We start from the raw sequence: 22,162 nt of genomic DNA, 5'->3' as shown, positions 1-22,162 counted from the left end.
CACTCCTGTTTTCTGACTTAAGCTTTTCCTCTGTTTGATGTAAATATCATTCACTCCAATAAAAATCTGCAAAAATGAAGCAATACTAATTTAAGTGACCTAAAGGATGCAAATATGAGAGGGTAACAAAAGGTTACATCACTGAGTGTGAACTGCAAGGGCTGTACACAGCACACAGAATGAAATGTCAATACAGATGGGATTTCACCTTTTATTTCTACTGCTAACTTCTTCAGAATTTAACACAAAGCAAAATGATATTATTTATTTTTTATCATGAAGTCGCAACCAACTAGAAAATTGAAAAAAAAAATTAAATAGTTGTCTTCTAATTCAAGCCAAACGTCAAAGAAGAAAATTAATGTACATCAAACAGAACTTCTTCCTCACAAAATACTTAACAAAAAGTCTAAGTGTATTTTCCATTTGCATCCCTGCTCCTCCTCTCATTTCTTAACTATGCCTTAATTTTTTTAGATTCATAAAAATAATAAGGCATCTCTTCCACTGTTCTGGAAAAAACCTGCACAATCATCAGAAAAAAATAACTGTACCAAGGAAAGTTGCATCAAAATATCACAATACAGTAACAGTCAAAATATTGCGTAATGTTAAAAAAAAATATATATATTTTCCCCATGTAAGATATTAATGCAATTGTATAAAGCAGCAGGTTAAAGACATCCAGAGAAAAAGTGAATTTTATTATCAGCATTTTTTTTCCTAAAATCTAACGTTAAAATTATTACCAAGCACAGAATGTGTTTATTCCTCACATCATTGTATTTCCATGATAGGCATCTTTGCAAAAGAAAAATGAACATGAATTTTAACAAGGCTGCTGTTAACTGTGCTGGAAAAACACAAAGACATCAAAACATTACTGCTAAAGACTGGCCTAATTAACAGGCCAATTTCATTACCACAGGTTTTCAAATCCGTGATATTAATTAAGAAACAAAAGGAGACAAATGGTCTGCAAAGAGCTGCATCTGCCTTCTGGCCTACAAATAAGCACTTGCAATCTGTGTAATCGATACCAAGAAACTGGCTGGAATTAATGTCCAACCTCACAGCTTTCTGCATCAGCTCCTCCATTTACCTGACCTTTCAGGTAGATGCATCTTGTGGTTCTCAAATTACTAACTTGCACCTTTCATTATTTTAATCATTGACCCCCCCAAAAAAATGTAAATTTCAGCCTTTCTAGGACCACATTTTGATATATCCACAATTTCAGTATACAAAAGGTGTGTCAGTAGCTTGATGGCTGGGAATGGTGACACTCTAGTAAAATTAAAATTATATTCTTCACTCTCTTTCAGCTGTAACAGTAACAAGGCTGCTGCTTAATATGCCCTAGAAGAGACTTCACATGTTATATAAAACATTTTCTGATATAAAATAACTGGATAAAATACAAAAGTCCCAAGTCTTCTAAAACTGACTGAACTTTCTTGAACTTCAAATCACCAGAAAAAAGAATGAAAAATTCCAGAAAAGCAACAAAAACAGCTGCCTTAATAAGACTTGCCAAAAAATAATTGGAGAACCAATAGATTTTTCTGAATGAAGACTATAAACAATCCAGAAACATCTTACACCCAGTTGTCATATCCAAAAAGGCTGCTTTTGATAGAGTAAATATAAGATCAAATTTCAGATAAACTTTTCCTCTATGTTTCATATATGTAGATGTGTCTGTGAAGTCAGAGCACATAATTTCATCAAGTGAATCTAATTACACAGAAACTATCAAGGCCTTTTTTTTTGTTGTTTTCTTGTTTGTGAAGTATTTTGTTTGTTTCTTAAATTTATTGTTGGTTTTTAGTTCCTTTATTTTTTGTTTTCGTGGGTTTTTTTTATTTTATCAATGCTTCAGAGCTGTGCCACTGGGGGTTTGGACCTGATATGAGGAAGCATTTCTTTACTGAGAGAGTGGTCAAACACTGGAACAGGCTCCCTAGAGAGGTGGTTGATGCCCCCAGCTTGTCAGTGTTTAAGAAGCTTTTGATAAATGCCATTGGCAACAAGCTTTAACTTTTGACCTGCCCTGAATTGGTCAGGGAGTTGGACTGGGTGGTAAATGTGGGTCCTTTCAAACAAAAGATTCCATTCCATTCTATTCTAAAAGTAAGCATTAAAGTTTTTTTATATATAAAAAAAACCATTAACCCCTCCAAACACTAATTTATTATACCTGTATGTAATTCTAAGCCAAAAAAACCCCTGACTCTGGAAAAATGTTTTGAAGATGTGATTTGGGATAGCTCATTATCAGGAACCACCTTGTGACCAAGAATGGTCTCTAGAGAACAGTATCCTTAAAACTTGTATTCCTGGTCCCTTAACCCCTCATAAACCTGCACCAACTTAAACATGTTTCCTGAGGGATTCCACTTATGCATCTTCTTGATTGTTTTCTCTTCTCCAGAATGTAATATAAGCCTGTTATTTAGGTAGAAAATACCAATATTGTTTTAATTTGCAATGTAATATACTTCACATAGAAGTCCTATATGACAGTTTCAAAAAATATAGTAATCTGATGAATTTATAGTGTTCTCCCTATCTTCAGACACATGCTTGTATTGTGTACAAAGATAACTGCTTGGGTAGAATGAGCAATGGAAGTCTCGATAAAGAGAATAACAAACTAAATTCAAACCACTCTATTTGTGCACCTTCATGTGGAGTTGACAACCACCACCACATCCTGTTTTTCATTCACAGCTCTCCTTCATGCAGAACTCCTGAGTTCACACAATATGCTCAAAGGCAACACATGACAAAATTATTTAATTTGTTCATTAAAGCATGTCCTAAAAATTCACGGTACATTTGGTTATTTTCATACAGATCTTGTAATCCCAAACTACTGAAATTAGGAATATGCTTTTTCATATTTTTCAGCAGTTTTTTACCTTCTTTATTCATCAAAAAGTATTTTCCCAAGTGAATTGACCCCAGATGACTCATGCCCCTAAAAAATATTTGATCGCAAGATGTCAAAGCAGCTTACATTTTCCAATACAAAAACTGATGATAAAATGCCAGGGTTGAGAGCACTCAAAGATTCTAGGGGAAGATATTGCCTGACATGTTCAAACAAAAATCCACAGATAGAAGAAAGCAGTCTGTATAATGCTGAGATTTCCACAAAATTTCTTGGTTCCATTTTTGCTCTTTTTCATGGTAGCAGATAAAATAAGATCCTCCTTGCATCCACTAAAAAAACAAAGCTAAAACAAAGTAAAGAATCAGAAGCTGACAGTAACAAGTTATAAATTATGTGTTACAGAACATTTTAAAGCATCACATTTTAAAACATTGATAGAGAATACCACAAGATGCTGCTCTATTTCTTAATTACATACAAAAATCCAGGGATCTTCCAACAAGTCAGCAATTAATAAATATTCACTCATGATTTATTATTTTTTGATTACGTTGTTTTGACATGTTTTCATTTCAAATGGTAATGAAACTAAAAGAAAATAGCTTCTCTGCAGGATTGCTTTTTATTACAGCACATTTTGAAGCTGAGGATTCCAGCATATTTTAAAAGAATGCTAAATTCACACTAAAAGTTGAATCTGAGCACCTTTCTCAGATCAAAATCAGATGTGGTAAATGTATAGATTGAGAAACATAAAAGAATCCCCAATTGCATTTTTAGGATGCATTTAGTCACAATGCTACAGTTAACTTTTTAAAACCAAGTTCTTCTAAATAAACAGGTTTCAATCAAATTGATTTTTAAGTCAAAATATTTTAAGTCAAATATATATACTTGAGAAAGGGCAATATGGTAGCAATTTAACTTACTGCTTTTTTTTGTGGTGTTATTTGGTACTCACAAGTATCTGTTTAAATACCGTGTGTTTGTTCATGACAGGTGACCAAGAACTGAATAAGGCATTGCAAAAGATGAGAGGGAGACCAAAAACAAACAGCTCAGGGATGGTTATTTGGAGAGACTTGCATTTGTAGAACATCAGAAAGACAGAGCAAATGAGCTCACACAAGTGAACAAAGTATTTAATATTAATAAAAAAAATGTGTTTACAAAAATTAATTTGGCTATCTCCCTTGTTTATATTTAACACTGGAAATAGAGCTGGTTTAAAGTAGTTCAAAAGAGCTAGAGATTTGAATTTAGTGCTTATCAATGAGAAAAGTAGGTTTGGATTTTTTTTTTTTTTTTTTTTAAGATGAGTAAAGAAACTGTGTTTCTTCCCCATAACTCAAAGTAATGATTCTGTTATCATGTCAGACCTTATGAATTTGCAAATAATATGTTGCCCAGGTATGCTCCATACTTGAAGTCTGGCTGGTAAAATACTTACTGTAACAGATACAATTTAAAGCTGTCTTTTAATATTTGTGAAAAACACCTAAAGCTGATGGAAGATTTCAGAGGCCACTTTGAACTAGTTTGTGTAATATTGATCTGACTAATGAAATAACTCAGGTAATACCAGAATAATGGAATACCATTAATCTGTATTCACTGACCACTTCAAGCGTTATTTCCTGTGATAGAAAGTTCTAACATTTTCTGGTTTTGCTCATGGAAGCTAAAAATGTAAAGAAAAATAGTAATTTATTAAAGAACTGCCACAGCTTTCCTATTTGAGAAAAAACTGAGTGAAGGTTGTCATTCAGGCAAACCAGAGATGAAAGGAGATACTAATTTGGAGTAGGAGTAGGCTGATTTGAAATGCAAGGAATTAAAAAAATAAATTATTATAGGACACCTTCAGGCAGAATTTGCTTGTGCCTTGCTTATCCACAAAGGAGCGTCACTGAATTCCGCAGGAGGCTGCATAGCTCATACAGGCACCCAGTGAGGTAAATTTCTGTACTTATGTGTGAGGCAGAACAACAGCAGAACTCTGTATCACCATCAGCAGTGTGGTAGCTTTCTGTCGTTACAAGGTGTCATCCAGACAGACCAGACTAATGTTCCACCAAAGAAAACAGAACTAAGTGGACTGTACACCTACCTCACAGAAACAAAAAATAAAGCTTTTAATACAGCAAGAGGGAAGAGGTGCATTTCTGCATGTAGGCATGTGCAAATCTGGGGTACTAGAACTGAATTATGAATCAAAGATGCATCAGTAAAATGTCATAGCAAGAAAGTGTGCTATTAAGATTTTGAATTTTCAAAAAATCGGGAACTAGAGACTTTTTACTACAGAGAAAGTGACTAAAATATCAGCTAGAGACAAATAGATTCCCCCATATTAACATTTTTTCAACACCCTGTCTAGTCTGGCATGATGAATAATCCAGGCTCTCTCTGAAGCTAGACTTTTACTTACAGAAGGATAACTCGATTCATTCTATTTCTCCCTCTATTTTTTCATGAATATTCTAAAGAATTTACTTTTAATGAAATATCCCAGTACCAACTACTCTCTGTTTCAACCTTATTGGTTTAGTGTGTTCTTCCTACAAAGCTGTTTAAGAGGAAAGAGAACTGATTTCTCCCTTGATGCTTGCCTTTCTTGCCTCATCACTTGCTTTTTTCCTCCCTCACTAAATTCTTCACAAAAGCAGAATTCCAAAGACAATGCCACACAATACAAATGAAGAAGGCAACGGAATCCCAGCCTGGCTCTATTAATGAACACTAATACAAATGGGCACTAATGCCAATAGAGTGCATAGGAAACACTGAATTCACTGCTGGAGAATAACACCAGTATCCATTAATTCCATACAAACAAACTCAAATCCACTGTCAGATGTGTTCCCAAAATGCCCAGTGGCTGAAACCTTTCGCCAGTTTGGTTGCAGTAACAGGAATGGCAGTGCCTGAATTGGCAATGACCAATCTTGGTCCCTGTTTCCAGAAGACCAAACTGTCACCTGACTGCAACAACTGTAGCTTTTTTGGTTTACAGAGAAGCCCATTTTTTTTTAATTCTTATCTCAGGTTTGCCCCACATTTCCATTGTCTCTTTTAACCACCTGCCTATAACACAAGTGCTCATCAAGTCCTGGGCATTCCTGACTCATACAGGTGAACAGAGCTGTCTCTAGATCTCCAAAGCACTTGCACATGTAATTCAGATCCCAGTGGTCTGCATGTTTTTCTTTGTCTCTTTTTTATATGGTACTATCTGAGAACCTTTTCACAAGAGATTCTTCTGAAAATGTTGAACTTTCAAGTTACAGTGCGTTTCCTCAAATGTTCTCCAGTGTTTATGATCACTTTCTGCTTTAATGTCTGAATCATATTGGTCAAACAAGTTTCAAAATAAGCAGCACTATAAGACATTCTTCTTTGTGTCCATCTCCTAGAAAAAAACAGTCTGATGCATTCACAGAGAAATGGCAAAGGAAAGAGTGTCTTGTCAATATTGTTAATCTCTGGGTTTACTCACTTGGACATGATATCCACAATATTCCAGGCAATGTAATTTTAGGCTGACCAGCTTTCGTTCAACTAAAATGACTTCTTCATACCAAGGACTTATCCAGAATAGCCTGCAAAACTGGCCAGGTGTGGTTGAGTGACTATACTTTGAAACTGTTTAAAAGACAGGGAACCTGAGCAGAAGTTATTTTATGTTAAAATTAAGTTCTGAGGAACATAAGGGTATCTAGATTAGTGCATGTCTGAGTGTATGTTCATTTCTGAAGGTTACTAGAGAACCACAGTGAGTGTCTTATATCTTTGTATACTTATACTGAAACTGCTCTCAGAGTGTCAAAGAGACGGCAGTGAAGACAGTGATGAAAAATATTCCTTATGGCATATACTGCATACTACATGCCATGGAAATGTAACAGGAACTAAGGCAGTGGAACAACTCCTAGTTCAGTTAATAATTAGAAAAAAATAATAAAGATGAATATTCACCCCTCTATCCCAACATGATATTCTGGAAGGTAGTAGATCATCTTCAGAAACTATTTTGATAACCATTGCTTAGAGACCAAAAATGATGAAGCTACTGCATATCACTATAGTGCATGTGTATGTAGCGCTTATAGTCAGATGTGTTGGAAATACATTCCTTTTTATGAGATGTAAAATGTCAGCACAGCACCACGCACCATTACAGCACATAAATGTCTCAAAAGATCATGTATAATTTCTCTTGGAAGTGCTAATTTGCATGCATTGATACTTCAGTTGCAGTAGGAGGTCTACATGTTCTTCTCTACCCAAGCAGAAATACAGTTCAACATCAAGTGGTAAGGAATTCCTCAGTAAACTTTATAACCTCATTCCAAACTCTGACTGTCAGTAAACAGCTTTTCAGAATGACAGTTTAAATCAAAAAAATGTCACATGTATAGTAACAGGCCCAATCTTTTCTGTAAATTGCTGCCTGTGATTTTCAGAAACACAGTAAATTGCTGGCGATTTGCAATGAGTCTCACTGCAAGGATAACTTGACTCCTGCACATTTAACAAAACATTCTTAAATTATTAATGCATATCATTCAATGTTTGGGCAATTTTGAGAGTCATTGATTTCAGGAACTTGTAGTATGCCTTTTTACTAGATAAACATAAATCTAATATTTGACTTTTCTTCTCAAGTGTAAAACTGAAAGTCTGTCCTGGTACCAAAGATCTGTAATATATCTGATCTTACTCATCAAGGGTAAGTGGAGAATGTTTTTTCCAAACCCCCAACATATACAATTGTTTAGACTGTTTGTATAGTACATCAGGTACCTCAGAGTCACTGGTATCTGCAATATGGTGAGCCAGAAAACTACAATACCCATGTCCCTCTTAAAAACACAGTGAAGCCAAGATTGTCTTCCATGAGACAAGCACCTAAGAAATGGCTGTCTGGAAACCAAGGGATAAAAGAAATATATAGAATATAATATATTCTGCTAGAAAGAACACAACCCCATGAAATATTAGATCATACTTATTTGACACACTAACTTATTTTAGTGTTGGCAAAACATTTAAACACAGAAACACATTTGTATTACCATGCTAATAAAGGGACTCAAAATGTAAGTATTAAATTAAAAGACAATCTATGTCAAAAAGATTATTTATTAAGTTATTCACAACCTTGGTGACGGGATGTAGCAGGACAAACTGTAATGACTAAGCTGCAGAACATAAAAAGCAACATAATGTGCATCTTTTTCACACAAACGTAATACTAATCCTAATAGAATACAAATTCCATCATCTCTAAATAATTTTTGGGTTCTAAGAGTGGCTCTAACATGTAGCGATTTTTTTATTTTCCTTTATAAGGACGATTTGTCTTTTAAAATACTGAATGTTTCAAAAATGTACCAAAATAATAAACTAAGGCAGATGTTTGCTTAAAAAAAGAGAAACATATAACACAAATTTCATACATCTACATTCCCTTCCCTGACTTTTTTTGACTCAAATTCATTTAATTTCTCTCACCTCCTATTATCTACTGGGAGAAGTTATAAAGCAAAGGCACAACAGAATTACAGAAGAGGTGCCACAATAATGTATACAAGATCAATACAAGCAAATGCAACCTAGATTACTTGAAAAGGCTGTTAAGAGACACTATTAGGCAATATTGTAATGTGTATAATACACAATTGATGTAGCATTTTCTGTGCATAATACACAGAATTACATAGATAAACCAATACAAAGCACTTATTTAACACAGTGTATGTCAAACCTGAGAATTTCAACTTCATTGCATAAGACAAGATTTTGGTACCTGATAAATTCCTAGGGATTTTTTCAGCTTTTCTAATTAAGCCCTCTTCCAGTCTCAAACTTTATATAAGAGAAGTGGAGAGGTCTATGGATTGCCCCTTATTTTAATGCTGATCCTGCAAACTACTTAAATGCATGATAAGCATGTGAGTAATTTCATTGAGTTTAATGAGACCACTCATGCATTTTAAGTTAATCTTGCAACTGAAGCAGCAGAAAAAGCCCCCACACAGAAACCTAAGCAGTAGGAATGCACAATGTGTCAGGACAATTTGCACACACTACCCATGTGCTTTAGGCTATACAACCTCATTGGAGGGGCGATGCTCTCCTTGCCTTTCTGAAGCAGAGTTTGTGCAAATTAAGAACACAGGAAAGACTTCTCAATGAGGGACAATACATTCTTCAAAGAGAATTTGTTCAAGGACAATACAGGAAGGATGGCTGTGGAGACTTCAGATGAATGGCACATTCAGGGGTCAGTAAGTTAAAGACTGTTCCAGGTTCAGAACTAGGATGCTGTGGTCTTCCCTATGGTTTAAACTAAAGACAGCAATCTAGAGCATCTAATGAAGAGATTGCAGCAATGTTTTCCTTGGCAGCATGAGAAAAATCCTTTTGCCCACCCTCTTCTGGATATCTTTTATCATTTCTAACAACACATATATACAAAAATTTAATTATGAAACATTCATCCTTTGAATATTCCTGTCAATGGGTACAAAAGCTTTCAGTGTCAGACAAAACCCAAAAAAATGCACTGATTGTGTCATCCCATTCCTCAAGAAACAAGAATAAAAGTGGCAAAATTATTTCAGTAAATATAAATTAGAAGATATATAGTAGAGAATATTTAATGGTGAAGAAAAGTAAGTCAGGTGGGATATATGGTAGCAAGGTTAAAGGCAGCAAAAAGTTGTTCATTAAGCTTATTACAAGCAAGAGGAAATATCGACCTTCTAAATGATGTTTACTGTGATTCTTTTTAAAGAAGCAAAAGAAATAGACCATTTAATACATTCTTCTGTTCTTTTTTTTTTTTTCCCCCAATAAAGAATTACAAGATGAGAAACAAACATTTTCTAAACCACTAGTAAGAGGTCTATGAATTTATAACTCACAGACAATCTTTAGGCCTGGACAGCTAGCAACCACATAAAAGCACTGGGTATCGAGATCCATGAATGCAAATAAGTAAATTTTTAATAAATCTCTGGAGCTGCATAAGACTGAAAAACTTTAAAGCCTATAAAAGTTACAGAAAATACACATGCAATGGTTCAAGGATCATTAATCTAGCTTTAGTCCCAAAGCAAACAAGAAAAATGGCTTAAAAACATGCTGGAGATCCAGCAAAAGCAGTATAATTGGTGTCAGTCAATAATATTTCTTAAGACATTAGGACCTGTTAAACAAACTGTATTTCATTGCTTCCAGAGGTTAAATGCTGAGTTAATAGTAGCTGTAAGAAGGTGATATACTTAGAGATCTATAAGGCATTCACAAAACATTCTTATTGAAAAAAAAAAAAAACAAAAAAAACTTTAATGGACTGAAATTTAAATAGATTTAAAACTAGCTAATTAATATAGTTTTCAATGGAAAATCACAGCTGAATAAGAGTGTTCCTAGCAGGACTCCCTTGGGATTGATGCATGTTCTGATGTTATTCCACATTTTCATCAGTGATCTAGAAGTACATAAAAAATCCCTGCTTGCAGTGGATATATTTGCAGATGACACAAAGAGAGAGAGGAGGGTAAATAATGAAAAGGCAGGCAGCTGTACAGGGCCATCTGGACTACTTGGTAAGCTGGGATCAGTGAAACAAAATCCATTAAACTATAGGCAGGCATAAGCAAAATTATAGAGCCTGGAAACGGGAAATACAAGTCATGACACAGATCTGTAAACTGCATTCTAGAAAACAAAATATTTGGATAAAAGTTAGTATGATCCTGGGATGTTTAAGCAAGCTGCCTAGCTACAGATATAAAAAGTGATCTTACTTAGACATTCAGAAATTAATATCCTAGGATATGAAAATCTAGGAACATTTGAAAACCCTCTAATACCTTTCAAAACCATTTGGTTATTTCATGCATTATAACAAGGTAAATTTGTGTCCCAAGAATATTTTAAGAAGGAGACATTTGCGCAAAGATTAGCATATTGTATCAGAGTAAAGTAAGAAGTTTTCAAAGAAAAGGAAGCCACAAAATTATTTTCATTTTTAAAGGCAATTGCACCTATTATATAAACTATACTTTTACCTAATCAGGTAGTCAGTAGATTCATAAGAATAAAATATATGCAATCTAAATCTAAAATAGATAAAAATATCAAGAAATACTAACTAAAAAGCAATTATTAACAAATTTTGGCTTTTCCAAATTAACTGTTTACACTGATTGTGCTAATATTTTCAGAGTACACAATATCCACATGCCTAGAACATTTAAGAATAAAAATAGCTACCTCATGGAAAAACAAGACATAAGCACAGAAAGTACTCTGAAGCAAACTAAAGTTGCAAATCAGGGTAGATGTGAAGCACATGAAAATGGTCCCAACACAGCATGAACTACTCTGAAGTTAACAATGTACAAGTGTGTCTGAGATGAAGATTTAGTGAAAATAAGTTAATTCACAGCTGGACATGTACATAGCTCTTTCTTCACTGACTGTAGTCTTTTATCCAATGGCCCACCTTTGAAGTGGAAAAAATAAGAGCACTTGTGAATATCCTGGTAATAGATAAAGAAACATCAATTTAGTCAAGATTACATACATCAAAAGGAAAATAATCTGTCCTGGCAAGCTGGCCAGTGGTTTGGTCATATCTGATCAAACTGAAGAAAATTACTAAACTGAATGAAAAGAAAGCTGTAAGAAATCCTGGTATCATTGATAATTCAAAGAAAGCAAAAGTAAAGTGAATCAACTGTGTTATATCTACAAATAAGTAATCAAGGGTTGAGGAATAACACCTATGCCCCTTGAAGCAGAACCAGACAGACTTCAGTAGGCAGTTCAGAGAGTTGGAACTGTCTCAGCATAAAATCTATCCAAGCCTTAAAACTTTTTTAGATAAGCAAAGGCTTCTAGGCATGTGGAACAGCAACACAATAACACAGAGTAGCAATCCTCTACAGACGGGTAGAACATATTCTCCCCCTGGAATAGAATACCTCTTTCAAAACAAAATTTTAAAGAACTTCTTTATGCTCTCTAAAGGTATAAGCAGAGAGGGAATCTAAGTACAGAATGCAATGCTGCTATGACACAGAGACAATAATATTACTCACTAGCAGCATTTACTCTTGAAAGACAGTGTTAGTCAGGCACTGTGGCCATTTCTGTGACTTCTCTTCCAACATTTCTGCCTTCCCCATTTGACTGAATAGGTGAAGAAGCCCAGCATTATTCCTGCTGTACTAAAGCCACTCAGACAATAAACCTCCTAGCAAAGCAAAGGGCAGGAGAGCAGCTTAATCCCCAGTAGGATTCTCTCACCCTTTCCCCATTAATCCAAACTGAAGAAGTCTGCTCAAAGGAATTCTTATACTCATGAATAATAAATTCAGTCACATCACAACATAGGCAAGGAGTTTCCCTGAAGGACAGCTGAAAAAGAAAGAGAGTATAATAACCTAGAGAAGGAACAATCCCTCCAATTCCCTTATGCAATTGAAAAGTAGTTCTCAAAGCCCATTCACCTTATAGAGGTTAAATAAATTATTAGATGAAAACCAGATTTAGGAGGTAAACTTGCTGCAAGGTTTAAACCACAAAGATCATGAGAATTCTTCCTATGACCTTACAGAATCAAAAATCCTCTTCTAATTAAGACACTTTAACACAACAAAAACATTAAGCATTCTATGAAAGAATAAAAGATTGCCAAAACAGACACATTGGAAATACATTTAAGGCTTACCCAAGGTTATGCTATTGAACGAAAGCTTTTTGTTTGCTGAAGCCTTGAAAAGAAATTAATATGGGGAGTAAAGGCAGGGACACTGCCATATTGTCCACCAAGAAAGAACCACTTAATAGGAGCTGAAGTGCAAATTTTTTTGCTTCCACTTGTTCTTCTGAAATATCTGCAGAAAGTCAGTTTCAGGTAGGAACATCACAGTTACAACGTTTGTAAAAATCAAAGGCAAAATTTGATGGACTCATGGAAAGAAGCAATTTAAGGAAGATGTTAAAAAAGAAAGTTCAGGATTATGTACATCTAATGACAAGACACTAGGAAAGAATGGAGAATAAGGAAAGCTCTGAGTGGATATAGAGGATCTATGTAGTTCAGAAAAATCTCCTTGGTTGTCAAATGTAGATCTATGAAAAGTAAACCAAGGTTTCTCCTTTCCTTTTCCTCTAAATTAGAGTTTATGTACCCCAAAGGATGCAAACAGTCCACCTGGATGACATCTAGAGATGATAAACAATAACCTTCTTCTTATATTTATTTTCCAGTTGAAAAATATGCCCATGTTAACACATCTATCCAAGTAATATCTATAGAGGGGTCTGGACAGGCTGGATTGATGGGCCTAGGCCAGTTTTTATGAGGTTTGATAAGACCAAGTGCAGGGTCCTGCCCTTGGGCCACAACAACTCCAGGCAGCTCTACAGGCTGGGCAGAGTGGCTGGAAATCTGACCAGTGGAAAAGGACCTGGGAGTGCTGGTCAACACCTGACTGAACAGGAGCCAGTGTGTGCCCAGGTGGCCCAGGTGCCAAGAAGTCCAATGGGCATCCTGCTTGGATCAAAATGGTTTGGTGAGCAGGACCAGCACAGTGATTGTCCCCCTCTACTCAGCACTGGTGAGGCCAAAACTTGAGTGCTGGGTTAAATTCTGTGCTGCTCAACTCAAGGACATTGAGGTGCTGGAGTGAGTCCAGAAAAGGGCAACAAAGCCAATGAAAGATCTGGAGCACAAGTCTAATGAGGAGCTGGAAAAAAAGAAACTCAGGGGAGATTTTATCATGCACTGCAACTACCTGAAAGCAGACTGCAGTCAAATGGGGGTCAGTCTCTTCTCCCAGTTAACAAGGGGCAAAAGGAAATGGCCTCAAGTTATACCAGGTGAGATTTAGATGGGATATTAGGAAAAATTTCTTCACGCACACAGTTGTCAATTATTGGGACAGGTTGCCCAGGGAAGTGGCAGAATCACTGTCCTTGGAAATGTTCAAGAAATGTGTCCATGTGGTCCCTGGGGACATGGTTTAGTGGTGGACCTGGCAGTTTTAGGTTAATGATTGGACTTGATGACTTTGGAAGTCTTTTCCAACCTTAATGATCTAAGGATTTACAGTTATGAAGTCCCATAAGAAACATGTAGCATGCTTAAAAATCCTGTGAGATTCAGCACCACAATTTACGAGAATAACTTTTTCAGATTCTATCATCAACAACAAATGCCCTGTACATTCATAAAGGTCTAGGACTGCCTCGTGTGCAAATTATTACCAAACAAACTTAAAATTACATTTTCTTCTTAACAAGCATTGTCTTCTAATGGACAAAAAAACCCCAAGCAAACAACCTATGAATCACTGTGAAACTCCCTTCAAAACAGTTAGACTCCTTTCAAACTAGACATCAATTAAATAATTAAATCTTCATCAGAAGACTAATGAAATTACAAATTTCCCCATTGCCTCTGTGCTAATCCAAAATATAAAAATATAATACAATATAATAATATAAAACACAATACAACACTCCATAATTAGGAAGAAGTCCTTGCTTGGCAATTGTTGGAATTAAAATCCCAAAGAGTACACTACAGCAGTAAAAACACCTTATAGAAGTTTTTATTAAAAAACATAAATCTGACCTTAGTAGGTAACAAATAGATCTGTCAGTAGCACTAAAATAAGTAGACTGCTTTACATTTGGGTCAAAAATCTCTACACAGCAGTCACTCATCTCATAGTTAGAAGTGGCTGGATAGCCAGCAGATATGGTTGATCTAATGGCTAAACAAGAATATGATTCAATAAATAATCAAAATATCTTTCACTGCAGTTTTACCAGAAGGGCATCACATTTGCAAACAAGAAAATTAAATCCCAGCAACAGCCTTTCTATTTCTACAAGAAGAGCATAATAAATACTACAAAACATATCAAAATGTCAATAAGTAGACATAAAAATCCCCTGAGTAATGAAATCTCGGTTCACCTTACCTGCAGATGAGTGTGTCATAGTTGTTTACAACCAAACCACAGCTCAGGGAAATTTCCTTTCCTCACTCAATGAACAAGTCTACTTATTTCAGAAATACAAGATTAGAACAGATGACTAGATGGTCCTTCTTACTCTTGTATGCTCTCATTCCTTTTTGGGTATGGTTTTGGTTCTTCATGTAAATACCCACAACTTTTTCAGGCTTTTTGCCCCGGGCTTAAGACACAAACCCTAGGTATGCAGGATTTACCCTTTCTGCACCTCTAGCCATTGCAGCATGGATTCCTGAATCACAGGAACACATTTTCATATCAAAAGATCTCAGTGGAGAAATATACCAAGCTACTTGAGTTACTTACCTCCTTGCCATAAGCTGACATTCTAGGTTTTTTTCCTTTAAACAGATCCTAGAAATTAAACCAATAAACTCAAACAAATATGACTGTGATGTTTGTAATTTACTATTAATGGTATTAAATGCATTATTAAAAAAACCTCCACAGAGATATAACCTCAGTGATTCAAACCAATGAAGAAGATGGTATCCTCCACTCCAGATATCAACATTAGAATTTTGCATTCATTAGGGGTTATAAAAGAAAGCCAGTTTTGATTGGAACACCCATTTTAATGATGCTTGCATATAATAAATTGAACCACTGTAAATGTCACCTGAAAGGATATAAAATTGAATTTTTGCACCATCTGGAATGTATACCTGATTAAGTTGTTCAGCAATGTGATTGTATCACCTAAATAAACTAATTAACATCGAATGACCCATTTTGCAGTTTCACTGGCATTTATCTGTGTCCCATTTATTCTATGTAAATTTTTTCCCAGAATGACCTTATGCTTAAATAGTGCCATGAAGCTAGTGCATGTTAATTCTCTTTTCAAGAAGAAGAATATTTTTCATTAGACTTTACACAATGCAACACCTTTACATAGTAGAGTAAACAGAGTGACCAGCAAATTAGTTTTGGAACATGAAATCTGGAACATCAAAGTCTCTTCTTTGTGGCTAACCAGCAATAAAGTCTCCTCAGCTACAATAGATTCACACCTTTTTGCTCTTCAATTTCCTTCTTTTCCTTTTTTATTTTTTTTAAGACAGCATATATTAAGTCATCTTTTGTAAGTCACCTTTTTTGTCGGAGAAATTTAAATTGCAAATAAAAAGAAAATTCTATTTTCCATACCTTCATCATTATGAATTCACAGTTCATAGCTAATTCTTTGACTTTTCATGGAAACAGTCATTGTATTCTATAAGAAACTACCACACAGATTTTCTGCTCCTGCACATACTGATGTCAGCCTAACACAACATTAAAAATACTGTTTGCTAATACCATTGAAGGCACTGCAACAAGAAGTTAATCTATGATTAACAGTACCTAACACCAGCCAAGGCCAGAGCCATTATTCTGAAGTGCTGAAATGTTGTTTCTGTTCAATATTACACTGCATAACTTCACAGTAAATTAGTTTCCAGGTTTATTGCCAAAGTAATTAAAAATTCAAAAGGTTGCTGTTTGAGCAGAACATTATGGAAAACTATTAAATACAATTGAACCTGGTGATCATTTCTTTTTATAGTGAGAGAGCAGTAGGATGGGAGGAGCAACTTGAATAAGGCGGTCATATTAGAAGTTCATATTTTAGCAAACACATTTCAGTGAAGCCTCTACTGTAGGAAAGGACACAAAAAAAAGTAAAAGGAAGAAACTGTTTATAAAACCTTAAAAAAAAAAAAAAACCAAAACAAAACCAAAAAATTACTTCTGGGAGCTTGTTCAAAGAAAGGGTGAAGGCGAAGGGAGTTAAATGGATTATATGATGGGAACATTAAAACTCTTATTTGGTCTGGTCTTGCTTTATATTATCTTAACTCTATTTACTAAAGTACTATTTGATTAGCATTCCTCCTTTTTTAATGTCAGAAAATGTTTCTGAGCATTACTTACAAAAAAATAAAATGTTTAAACACTTTGGCAAAAATAAGGTAGGAAGGAGGAGAAGGTGAGAGGGTTTAAACCTCAAAGAAACAAACCCAACCTTTTCATAAGGTTTAATTTCTGCAAGTTGAATTCTACTAGTGCATATGTTCAGAAGAGATTATATTTAACTACTGCTATAAAATTAGTAATTTTTAACATCTAGAATTTGCAGGCCTACAATCATCCAGTGCATGATCCATCACTGCACATCTCAGCTGGTAGCAGCTGATGGCATACCCTGGAGCAAATGAACACACAGCAGTGGGGAGAATTATAAGTTAAGGGTGTGTAGTCTCCCAAGAGAGATGGTGGTCAAAAGGATGTGATGATGAATAAGAGGTGTGTGGGAAGAAATTCTCAGCTGAGCTGTACATGAATGTATACACTATGTATAGCAGCAAAAAAATGCACTGTTATCACTCTTGCTTTGCTCTCAGTGAAGGCAGTGATTTGTGTTCAACTGGAAATCCATCAATCGAACAGACAGCACATGAGTTTTGTCTGTAACAGAGATCTAATCTCTGCCAAGAATGAGCAGCAATGACAGGGTTTTCTCCCTCTTGTTGTCACACAGCTGAACAGTAAAAGCCCACCTGTGCACACCCAAAACCCGCTGTCAGCCTCCCAGGAGACTTCATTAGGGCCCCCTATCATCTGTGTCGCTACACATTATCTGGGGAGAAAAGCCAGAGACACTTCGAGCTCCCCAACTGGAATGGCAGTCATGATAAAATGTTCAGGACTCTTAAGATGAAGTTTTGACTCTTCAACTTATACTAATTTTTTGAATTTAAACCATCCATGGACACTCACTTGAGTTTTTATCTTGACAGAGGCTTGTTTCTATAGATCAAAAATAGTGCAGTAGAAGAGTTGTCCATTACTAAGGCTTCGTAACAGCTTTAGATCCTCTTCAGTGTCCTTATCATTAAAATGCTTCTCCTGACCTCCAACCAAATCTTTTTTGCCACATGCTCAGCAAATTATTTCTTGCTCTTCTCCCCAATAGATACAAAAAAACCCTTCCTCCGCATAAAAGTCACTTACATATGAGTAGAGGCACAATGATCTATTCTCTGCTTAGACTAAGGAAGTCCTTTATCCTTCATCTATTGATTTTCCATATTGGTTTTATGGATGCTGACAAGTTTCTCCCTGAGCTTTTTGGAGTGGGTAATTCTATGGAGCTAATTATGATGATAATTAAAGCAAAATAATGGTGTCTGTTTTGTCACTTACATAAGCACAAGTTAGAAAGAGAATAATTTTTTATTTCATATTTCTAATGATTGCTATTGGTACATTCAACCAATGCTCTCCTTTCTCATAAAAAAAAAAAATAAAGACACAAGCCCAAGCATACACCATAACATCTCTATTAATACAAATTAGCATTGGTTCTTTGCTTAACTTACTCCATTTGAGATTATTAGATATAATTTCAGAACAATTAAGGATTGACTGACATGCACCAGATGGAATAAATTTGATTTCACAAGTAGCCAGTATAAAGTTCACATAATTAACTCTCATTCTGACATACAACATTTTTTTTTTTGGAAAAGAGCACTAGGTTTCCAGCCTCTCAGCATTTTAATAGGTAAATTATTAGTCCATTTTTTCCTCAGATGGAAGAAATCATTAATTTTGTCAGATAATTCTATCCTCCAACTACAGATCCAAATAATAATTTGGCCTATACTTCTGTCTCCAGATTAATAAAGCTGGATGGGAGCCCTAAAAACTTTTATCACCCATTGACCAAAGTAAATATTACCAGGAAAAAAACACATGAAAAAAATTGTTTAATTAAATGAAATAAGCAAAACTTCCTTTGGCTTCAGGAGGAAATGAATGAAGGAGGAATGAAAGGCTAATGAAATTGGTGCCACAAGCACATCAGAAAGCTCACCTTCACTCAATATGTAAAACTGAGAACAAGGTAATAAATATAAGCTGTTTAAAAGTCGTTTCCTACTGAATATATGAGAGTGTGTCAGGCAAATCCTTGGCCAAAAAAATTAGAAGAGTCAGTTGACACAGAGCTTAATTTTGAGAGCAAAACTTAAATCAAGAATGAGGCACAGTTCACAGCAAAGAAGCATGCCATGGAAAAGCCATGCAGGGTGAGCAGAAGCATCCTAGGAAAAAAAAAAACAAAACAGAGCTCATCAATGTTCCCCAGCTGCTTAGGTAAGGCGTATGAAACTACAGGAAAGGTACAACAGGTACATAATACCACAGTGGTGCTATACATTTATCAAATAAAGATTTTAACACATGCAGAGAAATGCCAGTAACTCACATATACAAAAGCAGTAGAAAAATGGTCTATTAAAAAAAAATTGGAATAGCAAATGATAAATACAAATGAATACAGCTATTTTCATAGTGGATCTGAAATACGTGAAGGATACAACAACAGAATTATTGACTGTACACTCTAAACAGGTGAAAACTCCCTTGTACAGGAGTACATTACACCATGTATTGCTGCAGATGGAGGGCTGGCTTACACACATTAGAAATTATGCAGTCCATATTTAAGCACATACAAAACTTCAGGAAAACAGTTTGTGTTTTTGTCTACATGTTTTAATGCCTATACTCTGGAATGTGACAATTAAAACTTAATTTCATTTCAAGACAGAATTAGATCAAAACAATTAATGAGCTTATGTATGGCTGCAGCAAGTTGTCATCCTGCAGCAAAGAATTAGAAGGTCATGTTATAATAACAGCTTTGTTTCTCTCATATGGAATGGTTAATGCTAAAAATTATGTTTCAAATTTCAGAAAATAAGTAAATGCAAAAAGACAGGCAAAATTAATTTATTTCTTATGGGCAGTTTCATTGCTGTGAAAATCAGGAAAAAAAAATAATACAAATAAAAGACGTGTATATAGGTATTTTTATTTTATTTCTGATCAAATACAATTTCTTTAGCCCTGAAAAGAGTATTATAATGTTATTTGCACATCTGTTACGTAAGTGAAGAAGGATCTTGACCTCTATGTTGTTTATCAGGCAGTTAAAGAGGAAACAGTTGCTCATTAGATTTCTACTGACAACAGAAATTGTGGGAAAGCTGTGTTTATTTCCCTTTCACATCCAAGATGACTTGAATCTGTATCATCCTTTTCCCAGGAGACTGCCTTAACCACCATAGTGTACCTATTGGAGGGTGCTTAGTTTATCAAGAAAATTATAATTTAAGGTAGTTGAAGGGAAAATATTTCAAACTTTCACAGTAAACAGACTTATATTACATATGTCCTTCTTATTCTCATTCAAATTACCTGCAGTGGAACTTCCTGGCAGAAGTCAAACAGTGACTATTCAAAGGAGATCCTCCTCCCCACTTCAGAAATAAGATCTGAGCAAAATTTCAGCAGTGGTAAGTTTCTACTAGGACATTTGAAAAGTCTGTCTCTATTGCATGCATACTCCATGGGCAGATATTGAATTAAAATTACCATTTACTATTCTACGAAGTTTCAGATTTTCAGAAACATTCATGATTGAAGTCTTAATAAACTCATGGGATGTCAACCAAGAGCTAACTCATTCTGGTCAGAGCGAATGCAAACACGGTAGTGCTTAAAAACAAACAAGCCAACAGAAATCAGTCACCTGCCAGATGGCATTAAAATTTTCCCTGATAGAATGTCAACAGAAATTTAAAACTGTAATCAATCTGTATTCATTTCAGAGATACAGTTCCTTTTTCTTTGTTAAATGGAAAAAGAGAACAATAGGAAGAAAAAAAAGCGAATATTGCCTGCCAAGATTTCAATGCTGAATAAAGAGCCATACTTGGAAACCTTATTACAGTGTTTGATATCTCAGCCACACCAATGTACTCTGATATCAACACTTTTCTATCATGTGTGACACCACAGGAACATATTAAAGGAAGAAATTATGAATTTTTACCTAGAATCTTGGATAAAATATGGGTCCAAATTAAATTTGGTGTGACATATTAACCAAATAATAAATACCCAGTATTCTGTGCATATGGGGCAAAAAGACCTTAGTCTCTTGATGGCCTCATTATATCTATCAAAATTTTCAGAAAGACAAATAAATAGGCCCAAAATACCATGATGTACTGAAAAATATTCTTAATTCTATCATTGCTAAGTTGGTCTCGATACTCATACCCTTGGCATAGTTTATACAAGAGTAGTTAACTTCCGCAGAAATAATTTTGTGTCTATCACCTTGTTGAGAAACCCTTTTCAAATGTAATTATAAACACAAGACAAAAGTTCCACAAAAATGTTGAGATTAACTGAAGTATACACTAATAAAAGGTAATTTTGTCAACTGCCAAGTACTATTTTTGCTACTATTTCTCTGCAGCGTGATTTGTCATGTTAAGTAAGAAGAGCAAAAAGCGAAACACGGAAGGGAAACTGGAAGCTGAAGGAAGAATTTCAGTTCATACTTGCTGATTTATAAACCTTTTAAATGAGGATATGATCAGAATCTGTATCTGAATTTGCAAACAAATTCAAGGATCAGACTAAAAGCTTTGCTTCACTTCCTAGGCCCTTAGATAAATATATTACTTACACATAAAATATAATAGTCACTACAAAAATAGATGTGACACAACTAAATAAAAGTATACAACTTCTATGAATCATAAGAATGAACAATTATTTGGCTATTCATCATTTCTATCTGTTGCTCTTCTGTTCATCTAATAGATTTTTAAGTTAGAACATACCATTAGGATCATTTATTTTGATCCTCTATGAAATGTCCTAATTTCTTTATCAAGCCTGTAACTTCTCATGAGCTACATAATTGAAGGAAAAATAAACTGTTGCAGCTTTCCATGACAAAATTTTATCACCAAAGGAACCTATCACTGAAAGCTTAAATGTAAACAGAATTTCTACTGAGTAAATTAAGTCTTGTTTCTTATTAAATTGGTTTAATCAGTTTTCTGTTTGTTGTCAACCAAAAGCTAGGAGCTTTAATCCTAGCAAGTACATAACTCATAAACGTTCCACTCTGAACTGCATGGAATAAACAATTCACAGAATGGGTCAGGTTGGAAGAGACCACAGTGGTCCCTGGTTCAACCTCCCTACTCCAGCAGGGTCTTCCCAGAGCATGGCACAGGACTGCATTCTCTAAAAGCATTGAATGAATTAACAGTCATGCAGTTCAAATCATTAAATCTATAACCAGTAACAATGACATTTATTCTATTAAGAATGCCAGGAT

The 22,162-nt window shown here is 35.0% G+C and overlaps 1 protein-coding gene across 7 annotated transcripts in view; it reads right to left on the bottom strand.

Moving 5' to 3' along the window:
- NKAIN3 (sodium/potassium transporting ATPase interacting 3) overlaps positions 1-22,162 on the bottom strand; it is a 332,888-nt gene that overhangs the window by 145,227 nt on the left and 165,499 nt on the right. The gene's annotated exons all lie outside the window — the stretch shown is intronic.

Source organism: Taeniopygia guttata, chromosome 2 (genome assembly GCF_048771995.1).
Source record: "Taeniopygia guttata chromosome 2, bTaeGut7.mat, whole genome shotgun sequence".
Lineage (NCBI taxonomy): Eukaryota > Metazoa > Chordata > Aves > Passeriformes > Estrildidae > Taeniopygia > Taeniopygia guttata.
This window is presented reverse-complemented; position numbering and strand designations above follow the sequence as displayed.